We start from the raw sequence: 20,438 nt of genomic DNA, 5'->3' as shown, positions 1-20,438 counted from the left end.
TAACTTCTATGTGGAATCTAAATGATAATCAATGTATATGCAGAACAAAACCAGAGTAAGAGGCATGGAGAACAAATAAGTGGCTACAGTAGAGAGAGAAAGGGGCTGGTGCAAATTAGGGGTATGGAATTAAAGTATAAAAAGTAATATGTGTAAAATAGATTAAAAAACAGGATATATTAGATAGCACAGGGAATGATAACCATTATCTTGTAATAACATTTAATGGAGTGTAATGTGTTAAAAATACTGAATCACTAGTCTATACACTTGACATTAATACAATATTGTAAATCAACTATCAGGCTTCCCTGGTGGTTCAGCAGTAAAGAATCCACCTGCAATGCAGAAGACATGGGTTCGATTCCTGGGTCCAGAATATCCCTTGGAGAAGGAAATGGTAACCCATTCTAGTATTCTCGCCTGGGAAATCCCATGGACAGAGGACTCTGACAGGCTACAGTCCATGGGGTCACAGGAGAGTAGGACTTAGCAACTAACAACAACAACAACAACAAATCAACTATACTTCAAAAATAAATATATTAATTAAATAAATAAACATGATTTTATGAAAAGCTTTTAGTATTATAATATTGCTGTTGGTGGTGGGGTTGTTTAGTCGCTAAGTTGTGTCCGACTCTTCTCAACCCCATGGACTGTAGTCTGCCAAGTTCCTGCATCCATGGGATTTTCCAGGCATGAATACTGGAGTGGGTTGCCATTTTCTTATCCAGGGGATCTTCCCCACCCAAGAATCAAACCCAATGTTGCCTGTGTCTCCCAAGTTGGCAGGTGGATTCTTTACCACTGAGCCACCTGGGAAGCCCAATTATAATATTAAGTATTTGTATATGATGTACGAGTTCAACTTTATTTTTTAAGTACAGAAGACTAGAAGTTAATATGCCATCATCTTATTGGTGGCTAGTGAGACTAGAGTTGTTTACTTCTTCATTTTCCTACCTGCTATTGTTTAATAGTGAGGCAAGAAAACAATAAAACCATTTTAATTTTATAAAAATTTACCTTATTATTAAATTTCTGGGCTGGAAAGAACTTTAGAAAACTAACTGACCTCCTGGACTTCATTGATAAGAAAATTTCCTTATCAATAGATGTCACAGAGAGTTAAAATATTTGTCTAAGTACACAAAGTATGTTGTTAGCACTCTATTGTATAGTCAGATTGTATTCTGACTCGTTGGATATGATACTACATACTGGTCATTTTTGTTGTGTCCCAGGCTCCATTTCTATGGTTAAGGGAATGGCATAGTTCACATGAACAATATTTACATAAAACAGTTTAAAAGTTATTATATAAAACACCTCAAGCAAGGTTAATTTTAATATAGATGCCCTAGAAGCTGGGAAATGGAAGAAATTTTAGTGGGTTTTTTTTTTGCAATGATTATATTAAATGCTGAATAAAAGTGGAGTTTTACCCTAAAAAGCTTTTTAGTTTTGAGATTTAAGATGCCTAAAAAAGAGCATGCACTACATTTTATTTATTAAAAACTTTATTATTGTATTTATTTATTATTTATTTTATTTATTATTTATTTTTTATTTATTTTATTTATTTATTATTAAAAGCCTTATTTTTTTATTTATTAAAAGCTTTATTTATTATTCCCTTGTTCAAGTTACTCCTGTTTGTTTGTAGTGGCCCTAATAGAAATGATAGGGCATAATGTGATTTTATAAATGAGGACTTTCTGTTATGAACTGGTTCACTTTTACTGTTAAAATAAACTCTCATGAACTAAATGATATAAGGCCAAAATTACCAATAATTATCTATTAATTTGGATATAACAACCTTTAACTTGGTTTCAAATACCCCAAATAATTTTTCCTAAAGTCTTTCTCAATATAAAAAACATTTTTAGTGTAACATTTCATACCATTGGAAGATAATCCAAAGGGAATATATAAGGTTAGCAGCATGTTCATCTTATCAAAAGTCTGGTCTCTTGGGTTTACTGTTTGGATTCTAGCTAATCAAGCTTAGTTTAAGAACTTTAAGCAATTAACAGTATTCAAATAGCACCAATCTGCAATATTATTTCAGCTGGGAAAGCAGCTATAAGAACCAATACAGCTTCCTTACTAAAAATAAATGATAACACTTTCCACTTCCTGGGGAGTTAGTTTTTAAAGTATGTCACACTGCATAACAAAACCAAAGAGTGTGAAATATCTAAGTAATAAAAAACCCAAAAGACATGCCATGTTTTCAGATTTAAAAAAATAATAAAGTAACTTTGCCAACAAAAACATCATTGCAGGAAGACAAAACAAATACAAAGTGAATTTAAGAGATAGATTGTGGTCCCTTTTTCTTCAAGAACCACTACTTCACTTGTTTGTAAGACTGCTTGGTTTTATTAGCAATTTTTAACACACAGAAGCTCAAATCAACAACTCATTTGCTCTTCAGACTTTGACACTCCCCAAGCTGCTAGGCCTGTGCTTAACTAAACAAGTACAGTGTATGGTGTTAGAAAGTGTTCTAGTTTCATTCTTTTACAAGTGGTTGACCAGTTTTCCCAGCACCACTTGTTAAAGAGGTTGTCTTTTTTCCATTGTATATCCTTGCCTCCTTTGTCGAAGATAAGGTGTCCATAGGTTCGTGGATTTATCTCTGGGCTTTCTATTCTGTTCCATTGATCTATATTTCTGTCTTTGTGCCAGTGGAACAAGTAGAACATTTATGTAACACAGAAACTATAAATGTTCTTTGAGAAACAAAGAGGCCTACTCATTCTAGAAGATAAGACTAAGGGCTGAGAGCATCACCTTTTAAAACTCCTGTTGAGAAAGATACATTTTAAACTCGTTGAAGTTAAAAGCATCATATCATTTGCTTACTGACAATAAAATATCCTTCTTTTCTCTAAATAATTTTTTTAATTCATTGAACATCTATCCTGGAGAAGGCAATGGCAACCCACTCCAGTGTTCTTGCCTGGAGAATCCCAGGGCCGGCGGAGCCCGGTGGGCTGCCGTCTATGGGGTCGCACAGAGTCGGACACGACTGAAGCAACGCAGCAGCAGCAGCAGCATCTATCCAGTGTTAGACACTGGATACTAAGAATTTTACACGTATTCTTTCCTTTAATCCTTGAAATAATCCTATGACGTGCAGATGAATTTATATTCATTTTGTAAATGGAGAAACCGAGATTTGAGGTCATTCAATGGTTAAATACTGGAGCATGGTTTGGACTCATGAGGTCTGCCTTCAGAGTCTGTGACTGTTATCCATGTGGGCAAATCAAAATGACACCACAGAATTTTTAGAATGGAAGAGATAACAAAATACCTGAAAGAAACATTGTTATTGTTCTTTAGTTGCTAAATCAGGTCAGACTCTTGCTGCACCATGGACTGTAGTCCTCCTGGTTCCTTCTGTCTGTGGGATTTTCCAGGCAACAATACGGGAATGGGTTGCCATATCATTCTCCAGGGGATCTTCCTGATCCAGGGATCCAACCTGTGTCTCTTGAATTGGCAGGCAGATTCTTCACCACTGAGCCACGAGGGAAGCCCGAAATAAACATGACTGATAATAAAATCATAAAACACATCCTATCTGTGGCCTTTCTTTTCCCACTGACTGATATTTAGTGACATCTCTTACCAGTGCTAACTCTTCCCCCTTGGTCCCTTTCTCTTCCGTAACACACATGTATGAATGCGCACACACACACACACACACACACACACACAGCTTCACTAATAGTATCCGTGGTGCTTAAAAATAGGGGAGGAAAAAGTAATATTCTAATTCAAAAAATGGACTAAATGCTAAATGTGGCCTCAGAGCCTTTGGGGTAGGGAGGAAAGAGAGATTCTTATTTGACAATCGATTAGATCTTCTCCCACTTGTTTGTTCACTTCTAGGTAAACTCATATACAGGTATATAGGAATAAGAGAAAAAGTCTTCACAGAAGAGCTGGCTCATGGATTTCCCTCACATCTCTGCTCAAGCCAAAAGGCCTGCTGCTTACCCAACAGAAACAAATGTAGTGGGTTTTCCAGAACAGAATTAAAAATGAATTCTCTCAAGTAAACGTAGCTCTTAGTGAAGCAGACCCTGTAGGCTATCATCTTCCATCTAAGGGACTTTCAGGGATGAAGGACAGGACATTAAACATCCTAGTCTGATACAGCAACCACTAGCCACAGGTGTCTGCTGAGCACTTGAAATGTGGCTACTGCGACTTGGGAACAAACTTTTTAACTTTCTCATTTTAAACCATCACATACAGCTAATGACTATCATTTGGACAGAATAGCTCTAGACTCATCTCAGTAACTACCATTCACTGAGTATCTACTATGTGCTACAAAACTACATTGAGGGAGGTCCAATTTTGTCCCCATTTTTCAGAAAGGAAATTGAAGCTAAGAGAGAAAAAAATGACTCGCTCATGGCTTTACAACTAGTAAGTGGTAAATTCTGGATTTTATACCCATGTCTGTCCCTCTCAATGCCTGATGCTTTCACTACCAATGGTTCCCAACACTGGCTATCTATCAGCTGGTGTGCTTTTCAGAAATACTCACCCCCAAGTTCCATGACAGCACCCTTATGGCAGAAAGCGAAGAGGAACTGAGGAGCCTCTTGATGAAGGTGAAAGAGGACGGTGAAAAAGCTGAGATCAACATTCAAAGATCATGGCATCTGGTCCCATCACTTCATGGCAAGTAGATGAGGAAACAATGGAAACAGTGAGAGAATTTCTTTTCTTGGGTTCCAAAATCACAGCAGATGGTGACTGCAGCCATGAAATTAAAAGACACTTGCTCCTTGAAAGAAAAGCTATGACCAACCTAGACAGCACATTAAAAAGCAGAGACATTACTTTGTCAACAAAGGTCCATCTAGTCAAAGCTATGGTTTTTCCAGTGGTCACATATGGATTTGAGAGTTGGACCATAAAGAAAGCTGAGCACTAAAGAACTGATACGTCTGAATTGTGGTGTTGGAGGAGACGCTTGAGAGTCCCTTGGACTGCAAGGAGATCCAACCAGTCAATCCTAAAGGAAATCAGCCCTGGTGTTCACTGGAAGGACTGATGCTGAAGCTGAAGCTCTAATACTTTGGCTACCTGATGCGAAGAGCTGACTTATTGAAAAAGACCCTGATGCTGGTAAAGATTGAAGGTGGGAGGAGAAGGGGACAACAGAGGATGAGATGGTTGGATGGTATCACCGACTTGATGGACATGAGTTTGAGCAGGCTCCGGGAGTTGGTAATGGACAGGGAAGCCTGGCATGCTGCAGTCCACGGGGTTAAAAGAGTTGGACACGACTGAGCGACTGAACTGACTGAACTGAAGTTCCATAACGCAGTAATTGTTATTTAATTAGAGGCAGTGTTCAGGCACATGCATACCTCTGAAATTTCCACTATGCAACACCACCAGTGTGACCAAGGCCTCCTAGTAGGAGACAACCATTTCCAAAAGGAAGCTGCGATGAAATTCTACCTCTATCTCTTCTCTTAAACATGGTCAACAGTTTAATGCTAAAAAGAGTCCCACTCCTTCCTTCTGCAGGTCAAAGTAAATGACTAAGAGCAGTTGCTCTGAGCTAGGGTGAGGTCACATAGCTGGTGTTTTGATGGAGCTGAGACAAGGACCCAAGTATGAGTTTATATGTAAATAGTTCTCTGGGGACAGCAAATAAGCAAAGGACAGGAAAGCTCAACTAAGGGATTTAAAATCCTAAGGAGCAACTGAGAAGCCCAAGGCAGCAAAGGCTAGGAGTGTGTGACATTTGACTATTTCTAGTGGTGGGAATGTCTGGCTCTTCCAGATTCATCAGCGTCACCTTCTCTTATCCCCTCTTTCCACTGATCCAAAGTCCTCAGGAGTGATCCAAGGGCTTCTATGCAGTATTTTTCACTCTCTCAGATACTTTTTGTGTTGTTGTTTTGAGGTAAAATTGACAAAGAACATTATAACATGATTCAATATTTGCATATATTACAAAATGACCACCAAACATATTAATAGCTACAAAAATTTTTTCCTCGCCATGTGATGAAAGTCAATGTTATGTTTAACAGACATAATTTTACCTTTGGCCCATAGTATGTGCTTAAAATTACGACTATGAAATGAATGAAGCAGGCTTTGCAATTCAAGAGACAGATTACTCCGCTTCTGGATGGGTTCAGATATCCGAATATGTGTTTGGTAAATAACTTTTTAAAAAAGGAAATTAAAAAGTCCCTTCAGAACCTTTACACGTGACTCACAAAAGTAGGTGGAGAAGATGACGTCAGTCTCCAGGGCAGGGTTACAGGCATTTCTCCTCTTATGGTAGTATGCAGGCAACTGTATTTTTTAGAAATCGGAGGTTTGTGGTAACTGTCACACAAGTATATTGGCAAACATTTTCCCAACATCATGTAATCACTCTACGTCTCTGTCACATTTTGGTAATTCTCACAATATTTCAAACCTTTTCACTACTATTGCAATTGTTTTGGTGACCTATGATCAGTGCTCTTTGATGTTACTGCTGTAATTGTTTGGGGGCATCATAAACCATGCCTATTCAAAAAGGCAAACCTAACTGATAATGCTGTGTGTGTTCTGACTTCTCCACTGACCCAAAGTTCCCCAACCTCTCTCCCTGTCCTCAAGCCTCTCAACTTCCTGAGACACAACAATATTGAAATGAGGCTGATTAATAACCATACAATGGCCTCTGAGTGTTCAAAGGAAAGGAAGAGATGAATATTTCTCACTTTAAATCAAAAGCTAGAAATGATTAAGCTCAGGGAGGAAGGCATGTTGAAAGCTGTGATAGGCTGAAAGTTAGGCCTCTTGCATAAAACAGTCAGCCAAGTTGTAAATGAAAAGGAAAAGTTCTTGAAGGAAATTAAAAATGCTACTCCAATGAACACACAAGTGATAAGAGAGCAAAACACACTTATTGCTGATATGGAGACAGCTTTAGTGGTCTGGATAGAAGATCAAGCCAGACACAACATTCCCTTAAGTCAAACTAATCCACAGCAAAGCCCCAACTCTCTTTAATTCTGTGAAGGCTGTGAGAGGTGAGGAAGCTGTTGGAGAAAATTTTCAGGCTAGAGAGGTTGGTTCATGAGGTTTAAAAGAAGAGAAGCCGTCTCCATGACATCAAAGTGCAAGGTGAAACAGCAAGTGCTAATGCAGATGCTCTAGCAAATTATCCAGAAAAACTAGCTAAAAACATTAATGGATTCACATTCTAGATGCCATTAAGAACATTTGTAACTCATAGCTAAAGTCAAAATATCAACTTAACAGGAGTTTGGAAGAAGTTGACTCCAACCTCCATAAATGATTTTGAGGGGTTCAAGACTTCAATGTAGAAAGTAACTGTATGCTATGCCAAGTCACTTCAGTCATGTCCGACTCTGTGCGACCCCATAGACGGCAGCCCACCAAGCTCCCCCGTCCCTGGGATTCTCCAGGCAAGAACACTGGAATGGATTGCTATTTCCTTCTCCAATACCTGAAAGTGAAAAGTGAAAGTGAAGTCGCTCAGTCATGTCCGACTCTTCGCAACCCCATCAACTGCAGCCCACCAGGCTCCTCCGTCCATGGGATTTTCCAAGCAAGAGTACTGGAGTGGGTTGCCATTTCCTTCTCCAGAAGAAAGTAACTGTAGAGGTGGTGAAAACAGTAAGAAATTAAGATTACAATTGGAGACTGAATATATGACTGAACTGTTGCAATCTCAGGAAAAAACTTGAACAAATGAGTAGTTGCTTTTTCTGGATGAGCAAGGAAAGTGCTTACTTTCTCTCTCTCTTCTTTTTCTACTTTGGCCACACTGTGCAGCACGTGGGATGGTTCCCCCACCAGGGATGGAATGAGGCTTCTATAGTTAAAGCACTGAATCCTAACCACTAGGCCACCAGGGAACTTCCCCAAGAAAGTGGCTTCTTGAGATGTATTCTACTCTGATAGAGGTAGATTCTGTGGTAGAAGTAAGTCCTGTAGTAGAAGGACTAAGTAAGTAAGTAGTAAGTAAGTAAGAAGTAAGTAAGCAGAAGATGTCAAGAAAACTGTTGAAAGGACAGCAAAGAATTTAGAATATTACCTAAACTTAGCTCATAAAAAAACAGGCATGGTTTAAGAGGATTAACTCCAGGAGCACACGCGGCCGGCCGGCATGAGCAATGGCCTCGGTCAAGGTGGCCATGAGGGTCCGGCCCATGAATTGCAGGGAAAAGGACTTGGAAGCCAAATTCATTATTCAAATGGAGAAAAGCAAAACGACCATCACAAACTTAAAGATACCAGAAGGAGGGACTGGGGACTCAGGAAGAGAACGGACCAAGACCTTCACCTATGACTTTTCTTTTTATTCTGCTGATATAGAAGTCCAGATTATGTTTCTCAAGAAATGGTTTTCAAAACCCTTGGCACAGATGTCGTGAAGTCTGCATTCGAAGGTTATAATGCTTGTGTCTTTGCATACGGGCAAACCAGATCAGGAAAGTCATACACTATGATGGGAGACTCTGGCAATTCTGGCTTAATACCCCCGATTTGCGAAGGGCTCTTCAGTCAGATAAACGAAACCACCATACGGGATGAGGCGTCTTTTCGAACTGAAGTCAGCTACTTAGAAATTTATAATGAACGTGTGAGAGATCTACTTAGACGGAAGTCAACCAAAACCTTCAATCTAAGAGTCTGTGAGCATCCAAAAGAGGGGCCTTATGTGGAAGGCATCTCCCTTTTGTATTTAATCTAAAGAAGAAGGATCTCGGGCAGTTTGCGGTTTGGTTTTGGCTTCGTTTCTAAATTTTTTCCTCTTCATTGACTTTGGGGTTCGGATATTCCTACCGCGTCGGACTCCCAAAGACCTTTTGGGCCCCCACGTTAATGAGCCACCTGGCGAGTCCGATGTGGCCGCCAGCGAGGCACCGCTCGCGTTCCTCCCCACGTTCGCATCCGGCCCGGCGGGAAGGACGAGGTGCTCCGAATGACCGCTGGCAGAAGGAGCTCCCCTACATGAAGCAGCTTCCCCGGTGCTTCCCGGCCACCCCGGCCGCGACCACCGACCTGGAGAGTGGTGGAGTCTGCAGCCGCAGCTCGGCCCTCCTGCCCCGAGGGAGGCGGGGGAGTTCAGTGGTCTCCTGGACCTGGACCTTATCCTCTCTAGCTCGCTGTCGCATCAGGAGCCCGTGACCGCCACGGCGTCCTTGTAGGCATCAGCCTCATCCTTGCTCTCCCGGTGGAGTAGCGGCCCCGTCAGCGCACCCTCCACCTGCAGCCTCAGCGACCCATCCGGGCCGGGGGCGACCCGGGCGCAGCCGTGCCAGGCGGCGTGGGCGGCAGCTTCCTCAGCAGCCGGGAGTTTGCACCCCCTCCGACGGCTCCCGTCAACCTGGAGGACATCAGTGACGTGAGCCCCTCCAGCGGCTTCCTGGCCGAGCTTCCGTGGCCCGAATTGGACCCGGTGTGCATTCCGCCACCGCCAGGTGGTGGACTGGTGGGCACGTTCGTGTTGAAGGCGCCTGAGTGCCCCTGGCAGCCAGTACGGCAGCCCGTCGGTCATCGGTGTTCGCACAGGCGGCCCGGACGGCAGCCACTTGGTGGTGGTGGGCCCTACAGAGGCGGGCCGCCGCGCGTGTGCCCGAAGATCAAGCGGGAGGCTGTCTCCTCGTGCACCGTCGGTCGGCCCCTCGAGCCCCGCTTGGGCACTGGACCTCCGCTCAGCAGTGACCACCGGCTGCCTGCGCACGACTTTCCCCTGGGGCGGCAGCTCCCCAGCAGGGCTACCCCGACCCTGGTCCCGAGGAACTGCTGAGCAGCCGGGACTGTCATCCTGCCCTGCCGCTCCCCCCAGGCTTCCATCCCCACCCTGGGCCCAACCACCCTCCCTGCCTGCCTGCCGGACCAGATGCAGACGCACGTCCCACCGCGCCATGACCAAGCGCTCGTGCCAGCCGGTTCGTGCAGGCCGGTTCGTGCAGGCCGGAGGAGCCCAAGCCAAAGAGGAGGAGGAGGTCGTGGCCCGGAAAAGGACGGCCTCTCACGCCTGTGATTACGCAGGCTGCTGCTAACCCTGCAGGGAGAGTTCTCATCTCAAGGCACACCTGCGCACCCCACACAGGTGCACACAGGTGCGAAACCTTCCCACTGTGACTGGGATGGCCGAGGGTGGAAGTTTGCCCGCTCAGATGAACTGACCAGGCACTATGGCAGACACCCCGGGCAGTGCCGGAAGCGCGACCGGGCATTCTCCAGGTTGGACCACCTCCCTTACACACGAAGAGGCACTTTTAAATCCCCAAACAGTGGCTGTGACCCGCACTGCCAGAAGAGAATTCAGTCTTTTTTGCCTTTCACACTGTCTTCCTGGTGAGGGGAGGAACCCAGCTAGAAAGCACTACAGTCATGGTGAAGTTCCCAAGGAGTAAACTTGTGAATGGATAATCAGGACACAGGAAACCAAAAGACAAACTCAAAAAAACAAAACAAAAAAACAGATGGGGTCTGTGACTGGATCTTCTAGCGTTCCAATTCTAAATCCAACTTGTATATATATATTTCTGGACTTACAAAACGTCAAGGGGGTGACTGGAAGTTGTGGATATCAGGGTATAAATTAGATCTGAAAGTTGGGGGGAGGGAAGACTAGAACCCCTTCAATTGTTCTGATGCAATATAAGCATAAAGATCGCATTGTATTCTGTTTGCCTTCTAAGAGTCATTATGACGATCTTAGAAGAAGAGGAAGAAATTCAGGTACAGAAAATGGTGTTTAATAGCCTAAACGATGGTTCTTGGTAAGTCTTGGTTCGAAAGGTACCAAATGAGGCCCCAAGTTCTCAAACTGCTGCTTACTTTGACAAGGAAAATCTGTTTTTGTCTTCCGATCTACATTTATGACCTAAGTCAGATAAATACACCTGGTTTACTTTAATCTTTTATATAGTCTGTTATGTATTGTGGTTTCAGATGTGCAATAATTTGTACAATGGTTTATTCCCATGTATGCCTTAAGCAGAACAAATGTTTTTTTCTATATAGCTCCTTGCCTTAATAAATATGTAATATAAATTTGAGCAAACTTCTATTTTGTATATTTGTAAACTACAAAGTAAAAAAATGAACATTTTGTGGAGTTTGTATTTTGCATACTCAAGGTGAGAATTAAGTTTTAAATAAACCTATAATATTTTATCTGGAAAAAAAAAGAGGATTAACTCCAATTCTGAAAAAGTTGTACTTTTTCAAAAGGTAAAGTGGTGGGTAAAAAGCTATCAAACAGCATTGCATGCTATCGAGAACTCATTCGTGAAAGGAAGTCAATCAATGTGGCAAAATTCAGCACTGTCTTATTTTAAGACTGACATCATCTTCCCAGATGGCTCAGTGGTAAAGAATCTGCCTGCCAATGAAGGAGACGCAGGAGACCTGTTTGTTTGATCCCTGGGTTGGGAAGATCCCCTGGAGAAGGAAATGGCAACCTACTCCAGTATTCTTGCCTGGAGAATCCCATGGACAGAGGACCCTGGCGGGCAACAGTCCATAGGGTCTCAAAGAGTCGGGACATGATTAAGCGAGTGAACAACAATCAATCTCAAGGCAAGACCCTCCACCAGCAAAAAGATTACAACTTGCTGAAGGCTCAGATGATAGCTAATATTTTTTTTTTTTTTAGTGATACAGAATTTTAAAACTAAAGTATCTACCTTGTTGTTGTTTTTTTTTAGATATAATGCTACTGTATACTTAACCTACAATATAGTGTAAACATAGTGTTTATATGCTCTGGGAAACCAAAAAATTCATGTGACTCCCTCTATTGCATTGTGGTCATACATGCATGCTAAGTCACTTGAGTCATGTCCAACTCTTTGCAGCCCTATGGACTGCAGCCCACCAGGCTCCTCTGTCTGTGGGATTCTCCAGCCAAGAATACTGGAGTGGGTAGCCATGCCCTCCCCCAGGGGATCTTCCCCACCCAGGGATCAAACTCATGACTCTTATCTCTCCTGCATTGGCAGGCCAGTTCTTCACCACTAGAGCTACTGGGAAGCCTCTCATTGCTGTCATCTGGAAACAAACCTGTGCTATCTCTTAGGTATGCTTGTATTTTTTGTTTCAGGAGTTGTAAAGGCTTGAATATGATAAAATAAGAAGAAAAAATGAGAATACTGACCAAAAGTTAAGCAGAGGAATTTATACCATACTCATGTATTCCAAGAGTCCAGATAAGCACTGGAAACCTGTATTTATCCTTATCCTAGGTTGGGAGACCACTAACTAAATCAAGCTCTGGGGGTTGAAGAGAAAGTCAACAATGAGAAGGAAATTGCCACAAAATTAGAAAATGCTGCTGTCAACATTACCTTTCAGACTAGCCAAGTATGCCTCTCTCTCTTACAATAAATAAATACCAATAAAAATAATTTGTGATTTAGATTATCCTCAGCAATGGTATGTGCTATAAAATGCACTATGGAAATCATCTCTCTATTTAGGAACTCAGCACAGCTGCGCCAATAAGGAGGCTGGGTATATTCTGCAGCTAAATGAACTTGTGTTCTAAGAATCTGCCTTTAGAAGTAACAGCCCTGAAAGCCAGAAGCAAAAAATCTCAAGGATTATTGTAGCAAATGGCTTCAAATAGAAACATCTAGACTGTTGGCAAGTGCCTTTTAGAAAGCAGGACTTGAATTCTCTTGAAGCAAAATTACCAACCATTCTTTTGGCCTGCTGCTTACAAAAATAAAGAAAACAGGGTTTTTTGAGCTACAGCTGCAGATTCAAAAATTAGGACCAGTAGATTTTGCTTTAGTAATGTAAAAAGCAAAACACCCCAAAGAGAGCAGAAAGAATTAGCTAAGGATGTTAGAGATGTGAAGGAAGATAATGATAGGAAAAAGTCATTTCAAACATCTCCAGACTGTAATTACAAGCCAAGGTTTTTTTTTAATCTTATCTGTCTACTTCACTCCCTGTCCTCACCCCAGGCCTTCCCCCACAACCCCCCGCCATTTCTTATAATAGTAATATATGCCCAAGGCTTAAAAAGAACACAGAGGTATATAAAATAAAATGTTAAAATCTTCTAACCTTTTTCTGTTCTTAATCCTATTAAAAATCCCTGAAAGTGAAAGTCGCTCAGTTGTGACTCTTTGCAACCCCATGGATATACAGTCCATGGAATTCTCCAGACCAGAATACTGGAATGGGTAGCCTTTCCCTTCTCCAGTGGATCTTCCTAATTCAGAGACTGAACCCAGGTCTTCCACAATGCAGGCAGATTCTTTACCAGCTGAGCCACAAGAGAAGCATTAAAAATTCCTAAAATTTTTTTAAAAAATCATTGTCTAGCTCTTAAAATGTTAAAGAAACACTGTGTCCAGTGTGCATAACTTTGCTTCCCTGGCCTCATATTTTCTATTAGGGGCTGGTTGTGTAAGCTAGAAAACAGGAGACAGAGAATCAAAAGATGGAAGCCCTGCTGCTCACTTCTTCCAACCATTTTTGTGCCTTTCAGCAAAGTTTTTCCTTGTCTGAAAAGTAAGGAAGGTGAGAATGCTGGTTCTTGGTTCACTCTGAATTCAAATCTTCCTGTACTAGCGCTGTCTAATAAAAAAACACAACTACAAATGTGAGCCACATTCATAATTTTAAACTTTTTAATAACCATATTTAGAAAATAAAAAAAGAAGGTGAAGGCAATTATAATATTTTCATCCCAACATAGTCAAAATATTATCATCTCAACATGCAATCAACATTTGTTTTGTTGTTGTTTGTTGTTTAGTCACTAAGTCATGTCCCACTCTTTTGCAACGCCATGGACTTTAGCTCGCCAGGCACCTATGTGCGTGGGATTTTCCAGGCAAGAAAACTGGAGTGGGTTGCCATTTCCTTCTCCAGGTGATCTTCCAGACCCAGGGACTGAACCCAGGTGTCTTGCACTGGCAAGAGGATTCTTTACCACTGAGCCACCAGGCTTCCTGTAATCAACATTAAACATTAAAATTTAACAGTAATAGTTTATATTCTATTTTTCAAACTAAGTCTTCAAAATCTAGTGTGTATTTGATAAAAAAAAATCATTCAGATTAGCTACATTTCAAGTGTTCAGGAGCCACATGTGAATAATTGCTAGTGTTTTAAGCAGCAAAGTTTTGTATCAGTGCCAGACATTATCTGAAGAAAAGCTCTACTTCAGTGTGTAGCTCACTTCTGCATCTCTATACTTGATTGACTCTGTTGTCAACAAAACATTATTGTTGATTATCATTTATTAGCAATATCTAAGTACCAACAACTAAGTGCTGAATCTATTTAGACTACTCATAGAGTTTCTGTATCAGAGTTTTGATTAATATCAGTGCTGTTTTCCTATAACACATCTAGCATTCAAGTGAATTTTTCTTGTCTCGCTGAGTCATTCCTATTGAATTTTAGATCATTTATCCCGAGCTACATAGAATGATTAGGATATAATATCATTGTTAATTAACCATTTGAAAAGTATCCCAAGCTTTTAAAAGCAGATTAAATCACTCACTTGTATCCTATCAATAATGTTCTCCACCTCTCAATCTGCTCACACACAAAAAAAAAAAATTTAACATATTACAAAGCATATAGCATTACCAAGCAATGAAAGTTTAGTAAGTGAAATATCACTTAATCATTGTACTGTTTTTTAATAAACTCAACAAATAACTCTTGATTACCTTTCATAGGCCAGGACCTGTGCTTGGTTTTGAGGATTCCTATCATGGTGGTTTAATTTCAAAGATTCCATCAGAGTAACCCATTATTAGAGGCTCTGGAATTTACGTATTGGGGTAATGGTATAATTTTGTATTCCTGGGTATCTTTTGCTACTGAAAAGCCTTCCCCCACTCCCACCCCACCCCCAAATCAGACACATTTTTAAACAGAATCCTTCTTATCTCTCCAAGTCTATTCTGCCTATAAAACAAAATATGCTGAAATACACTATATTACAACTTTGAGTGTGTGCTATAAATTTAAAAATAGTACATATCCATTGTAAAAGAAGATATTCAAACAAGTCAGAAGTATAGAAAGTAAAAGATGAAAGTTCTACTCTCTCTTGATGCATTATTCCCAGGTGGACCACTCACAGGTAACCACTTACAGAATTTTATGCCAGAATTCTCCAAGCATATATAAACACGTATACAGAGATGTATATACATTTGCAAATTTTGAGAAAGTATTTTAAATTAACACATGATTATGAGGAAAATTCAAATAACACAGAAGCATATAAAACTAGAATAATCATATTCACATAGAATATTTGAGGGAGGATCTTAAAACAAAGTAACACATGATTCTGGAGAAAATGAAAATTATGGTAAAAAGCAAACCATAAAATGCAAAGTGAAATTTTCCCTATTCCACATTCCCTCTACCCAAAGGTAATAAAATGTGCCCTCAGTACTTTTTGTGTGTGTGCTCTCTCTGTGAAATTTTCTATGACTACACAAGAATACAGATACATATATACCCACACACACATACATATGCCCAACATTCATATGAATATATATAGAATATATATATATATGTTTAATGTGTTTATATATATATATATATATATAAAATAGGGTACTTATTTGTGAAATCAATATATATATATAGATAAGTATCCAAAATGACAAAGGGAATCCCCTTGAGATTACCACCCAGACTGAAAAGTAAAACATTGCCAGCTTCTTAGAAGCCCTCTTTACCAACTCCTAATCACTACCCTCTCTCACCATCCATTTCAAAGCCTTCCACTATCCAGACTTGTACAGTAATCAATTCCTTGCTTTTCTTTTTCATTTTACCACCCAAGCACACATCATTAAGGAACTATAACTTTTATTTTTTGATTTTTAAGCAAATGAAGTCATACCATATGTATTCTTTTCTGTCTTGCTTCTTTTATTTGCAATATTTATTTATTTTTAGCTTAATATATTTTGGGAATCTTAGTCAATATATAGAGAATTACTTCATCCTTTTAATTCCATGATATAGAATTGAACAAATGGCCTAATATAAAATTATTTTCATTCTTTTTGGCCATTATGAATAACATTATAAAGAGCATCTTGGGCATTCGTTTTCATAAATCAATTACTTTCACTCAAAAAGTAATCATACTGTTAATGTAAAATGAAATGAAGTGCCATGTTAATTATTTCAGAATTCTTGAACAAATTCAGTTGCAATACAATAAAATTTTAACAAGGAATGATCCTATCTTCTAAATCCTAGATTGCCTCTCAAAACAGATTTTGCTTAGAAGCAAAGAGACATCTTTTGAGCACACTGGCATAGAGTTTTTCAAAGTATAGTCCTAAATTGCTAGTATCACAGTTACTGGAGGATCTTATTAAAATGCACATTTCCTAGCATTCAGCATCTTTGGAGATGGTCTTGATAAATTAATTAGGATACAGTCTAAACTACTGTAACCAAGACTACAAAATATAGTGGCACCAACAAGATAGGCATTTACTTCCTTCTCATTTAACAGTTCAGAACAGCACGGGCTGGCCAACATAGAGAAGGCAGCTCTACTCCAAAACAAATCAATGCTGTCTTGTTGCTCTGCTAGTCTATGAGGCATGGCAGAAGCTGGTCCCTGACCATGTCCATGGGCTATCACATCTTCAGCAAAGGGAAGGGAAAGACAAGTAGAGGGAAAGCCATTTGTCAGGAAGTGCACAAGTGGTGCACATTCCATTGCCAGAAGAAATATGGCCACGGCTAGTTACAAAGCATGCTGGGAATACGTGGCTTTGGTTCTACTGGTCATGTGTCCTCTTCACTGGCAAGTGGTAGGGTTCAATTACTAACAGGAAGAAGAGGATGGAGATGTGCGGGGTGGCAATTCATAGTTTCTGCAGCACCTGGGAATCTACACCGTTAGGTGCTTGCTCCAAATCCTCTGTCCTCAGATGTGACTGGTCACTGGGCTGGAGAAGTGCTCTTTTATACTTGGTTCAATGTCCCTTCTCCCAAGTACCCCTGGAACTTCGTGAGCTATTACTGACTGATGCTGAAGCTAAAGTTCCAATCCTTTGGCCACCCGATTCGAACAGCCAACTCACTGGAAAAGACCCTGATGCTGGGAAAAATTGAAGGCAGGAGGAGAAGAGGACAACAGAGGACAAGATGGTTGGATGGCATCACCGACTCAATGGACATGAGTTCGAGCAAGCTCTGGGAGATGGTGAAGGACACGGAAGCCTGGCATGCTGCAGTCCAAGGGGTCACAAAGAGTCAGACATGACTGAGTGACTGAACAACGACAAAATCAGGTAATAGCAATAAAGTGCTAATTATGTGTCAAGAACCTCACATGAATTATTTCATTTAACCATTACAACAAGTTTAATGTACTATTTACTAACCCCCTGACTACAGCTAAGGAAACTATGACTTAGGGAATTTCCTTGCCCAAGCTGTACAATTAGTCTGTAATTAGTAAGGGTTGGGTCTTGAACCCAGAGCCTATGTGCTTAACATTAGTCTGCACAGTGAATGGTTTTATTTAAAAGAACATCTGTCCTTAAAAATCTATGTATGTTCAATGTAAAAGTTACTGATATTAAGAGTTTTGATATAAAGAAGCAAAATTTAGGGGCAATTACTGGGAGATGGCATTCAAGGTTAGCCCAGTCCTAATAATGATAAAATATTAATTGAAACTGAGCATTTACACTCTGTAAGGCACTGTTCTAAGGGCTTCACCCTTGCAAAAACCCTGAGTTAGGCCCTCTAATCAATCACCTTCAGTTTACAGATAAGGAAACTGGGGCACAGAAATGTTAAGTCAATTAGCCAAGGTCACACAGCAGGTAAGAGTAACATGCTTAGCCACTAGCCTATACCACCAACATACAAAGAGAAGCAGGCATAGTCTCTCGGGATGGCTGATAATTATGAGTCATATTTACCAAAGTTCTGACATATATTGCCTTTTTACAGGGTATTTCTTGGGTGACAAGCTTTATCTTTTGTGTAAAATTGGAAGTTGTCTGATGCACAGATAAGGCAATTAGCAAGTCCTCTGAACATTATGATGACAAATGTCTTACTTCATCATTATCAATTGATATTTGTCAATTTCTATACTTCAACTTCTATACTAAGTCCTGGAGCTCTACAGGGTGTCGGGTTCTTATTTTCATCATGGCTCCTTTAAGTAAAACAATTCTCCCAAATTTGCATTTGACTTTGGTCCAGACTGAGTGGATGGTATTAACACTAGCACAAGGGATGCTGTATTTCTCTCCAATGGCCAGTGTTATGTTTTCACCCTTAGTTTCATCTTACCTCATTGCTCCAGTGCACTTGGAACTGCCACCTCGTGGTCTGCTGCATTCTAGAGACAATTCTCACCTTAAGAAAAGAATAGGCATCATTATTATATGAGTTATTGAGAATCTCCAATGTATTGTATACATCTTTGGGGGCATGATTTAAGGGGTAGCATGAAGAAGTTTCTCTCTCTTGTGAGAACAGTTCCATATCTTGATTACAGTGGCAGGTACACAAACATATGCATGGAATGAAACTGCATCTCATACACACATGCACACACACTCTCAAATGTATGCCAGTAAAAAATGATGAAAATGGAACCAAGTCTGTAGTATAGTGAATACTATTATACAATATCAATTACCTGGTTTTGATATTGTATTACAATCTTATTACCTATTGTATCACTTACAAGCTGTCATCATTAGAAGTTGAGTGACAGTTACATAGGAGCCTATGAGTGATTTTTGCAACTTTTTGTGAGTCTATAGTACTTTTCAGATAAAATGTTTTAATGGTGGGGGTGGGGAGGGTGAAAGAGTGGTTCTCAGACCAGCTTTGGCATCAGCTGGGATCTTGGTAGAAATACAGAATCTCAGGCCCTACCCTAGACCTACTAAATTAGAATCTGCATTTTAACAAGAACCTCAGATGATTTCTTTGGACACTAAAGTTTAAAAGCACTGCCGTACAAGAAACAAAAGTAATATTCAAGTATTTCTCACTCTTTCAAAAAAGTTTCTTCCTTTCAATGTCAGATAGGTTATTTCAGAGGCCTGGGTCTGCTTCACTGGTGTGCAGCCAGTTTAGTTACATAGGGTACTGACTCAGAAGACCCTCCTACCCCATGAGATTTAATACTCTGTCTTGAAATTCTTAATAATTTTACCTTCGCCTTTGTCTTTTGTTAGTGAAGTCCTGTGAGACCACAGCACACGCACTAGGAGCTTGGAGCCTCAGCTTACCAACAAGCCCATTGCCCTGCCTCACTGGGATGGGCTCTCAGCTGCCCTGGCACTTCAGAACCCCTCACCCTGACCCCCCCAGGACTCCCCCAGCTATTGCTACTGGCCTCCAGACCCAGCAGGGGTCCAAACACAGATGGAAGGCTTGCATAGCTCCTGAGACATCTCAGGGCGAGGCGTGTGATAGGCATGCCTGTCCCAGACCAGCAGAGCTTTCACTAAAAATAAACTTAAGTCCTCGCCTTTTTCAACTCTTACCCATACTCTATTAATATTTATGAATAAAAAAGTGATATTCAGAAATAACACACATTTATTCTTCATTGTCTCGTAGCAAGTTCTTAGAAATGTTGTTTTAGGGTATGGAAAACAGGTGATTTTAGTTTTCTTCTTACTGTTTCCTCTGTATTTTCCCAGTTTGTCTGCAGTGAATATTATAGGGGACATTGGCAACATTACATGGTAGGGCCCCAATGCCTCTGATACTCATTATTCTTTGATAGGACCAACTTGGACTTCTTTTTTTTCAGAGAGGTACTTTGGTCTTTTGGATACAGCCACCAGTTCACTAACAGGAGTGATAAAGCTAAGTGTGAATTTCTCACATTTAAGGGGTGCTAATTCATTCAACAGCCCAATTAAGTCACAACCTGATAACCCAATTCATTACAACTTATCAGACTCCAAACACTCAATTAATTAACTCCTCCACTCTACATGAGCATACATATCCTGACTTTGTTAACCAAATCATCAAGCTTGTTTTTTTAAACCAGTGATTTCCATATTATATTGGAGGAGAGTGAGTTGAGGCAGCCTGAAAACTCCTTATTATATTTTCAATTGAAAAACTGCTTGTCTTAGAATTATTGGGAACCTACCACAATTCAGTATGTACATACTAAATCATTGTAACTATTAATTTGTCCCACTTTCAACAGCTTTCAAATAACTTCTGTCTTTCCACAGTATTTTCTAGATAGGACTTAATAAAATGGAAGGATGAGAAGCATAAGCATTTAAGGTGGTAACACTGCTAATGAAGACTTTGAGAAAAAGCCAATTCGGTGGTTCTCAGTACTCATTTAGAGTCACCTAGAGTTTTTTTTTAAATAT

The 20,438-nt window shown here is 40.4% G+C and overlaps 1 long non-coding RNA gene and 1 pseudogene across 1 annotated transcript in view; one reads left to right on the top strand and one right to left on the bottom strand.

Annotated features, from left to right (window-relative positions):
- Positions 1-20,438, bottom strand: part of LOC133062698 (uncharacterized) — a 340,159-nt gene that overhangs the window by 299,510 nt on the left and 20,211 nt on the right. Inside the window, exon 2 of the long non-coding RNA XR_009694238.1 lies at positions 18,370-18,435. This is a non-coding gene — a long non-coding RNA (uncharacterized LOC133062698). The remainder of the gene's footprint in view (positions 1-18,369; positions 18,436-20,438) is intronic.
- On the top strand, positions 8,528-10,314 carry LOC133061542 (Krueppel-like factor 4; annotated as a pseudogene).

The sequence above is a fragment of the Dama dama genome, chromosome 9 (genome assembly GCF_033118175.1).
Source record: "Dama dama isolate Ldn47 chromosome 9, ASM3311817v1, whole genome shotgun sequence".
NCBI classification, from domain to species: domain Eukaryota; kingdom Metazoa; phylum Chordata; class Mammalia; order Artiodactyla; family Cervidae; genus Dama; species Dama dama.
Note: the sequence above shows the minus strand (reverse complement) of the source record. Positions and strands in the feature narration are given on the sequence as shown.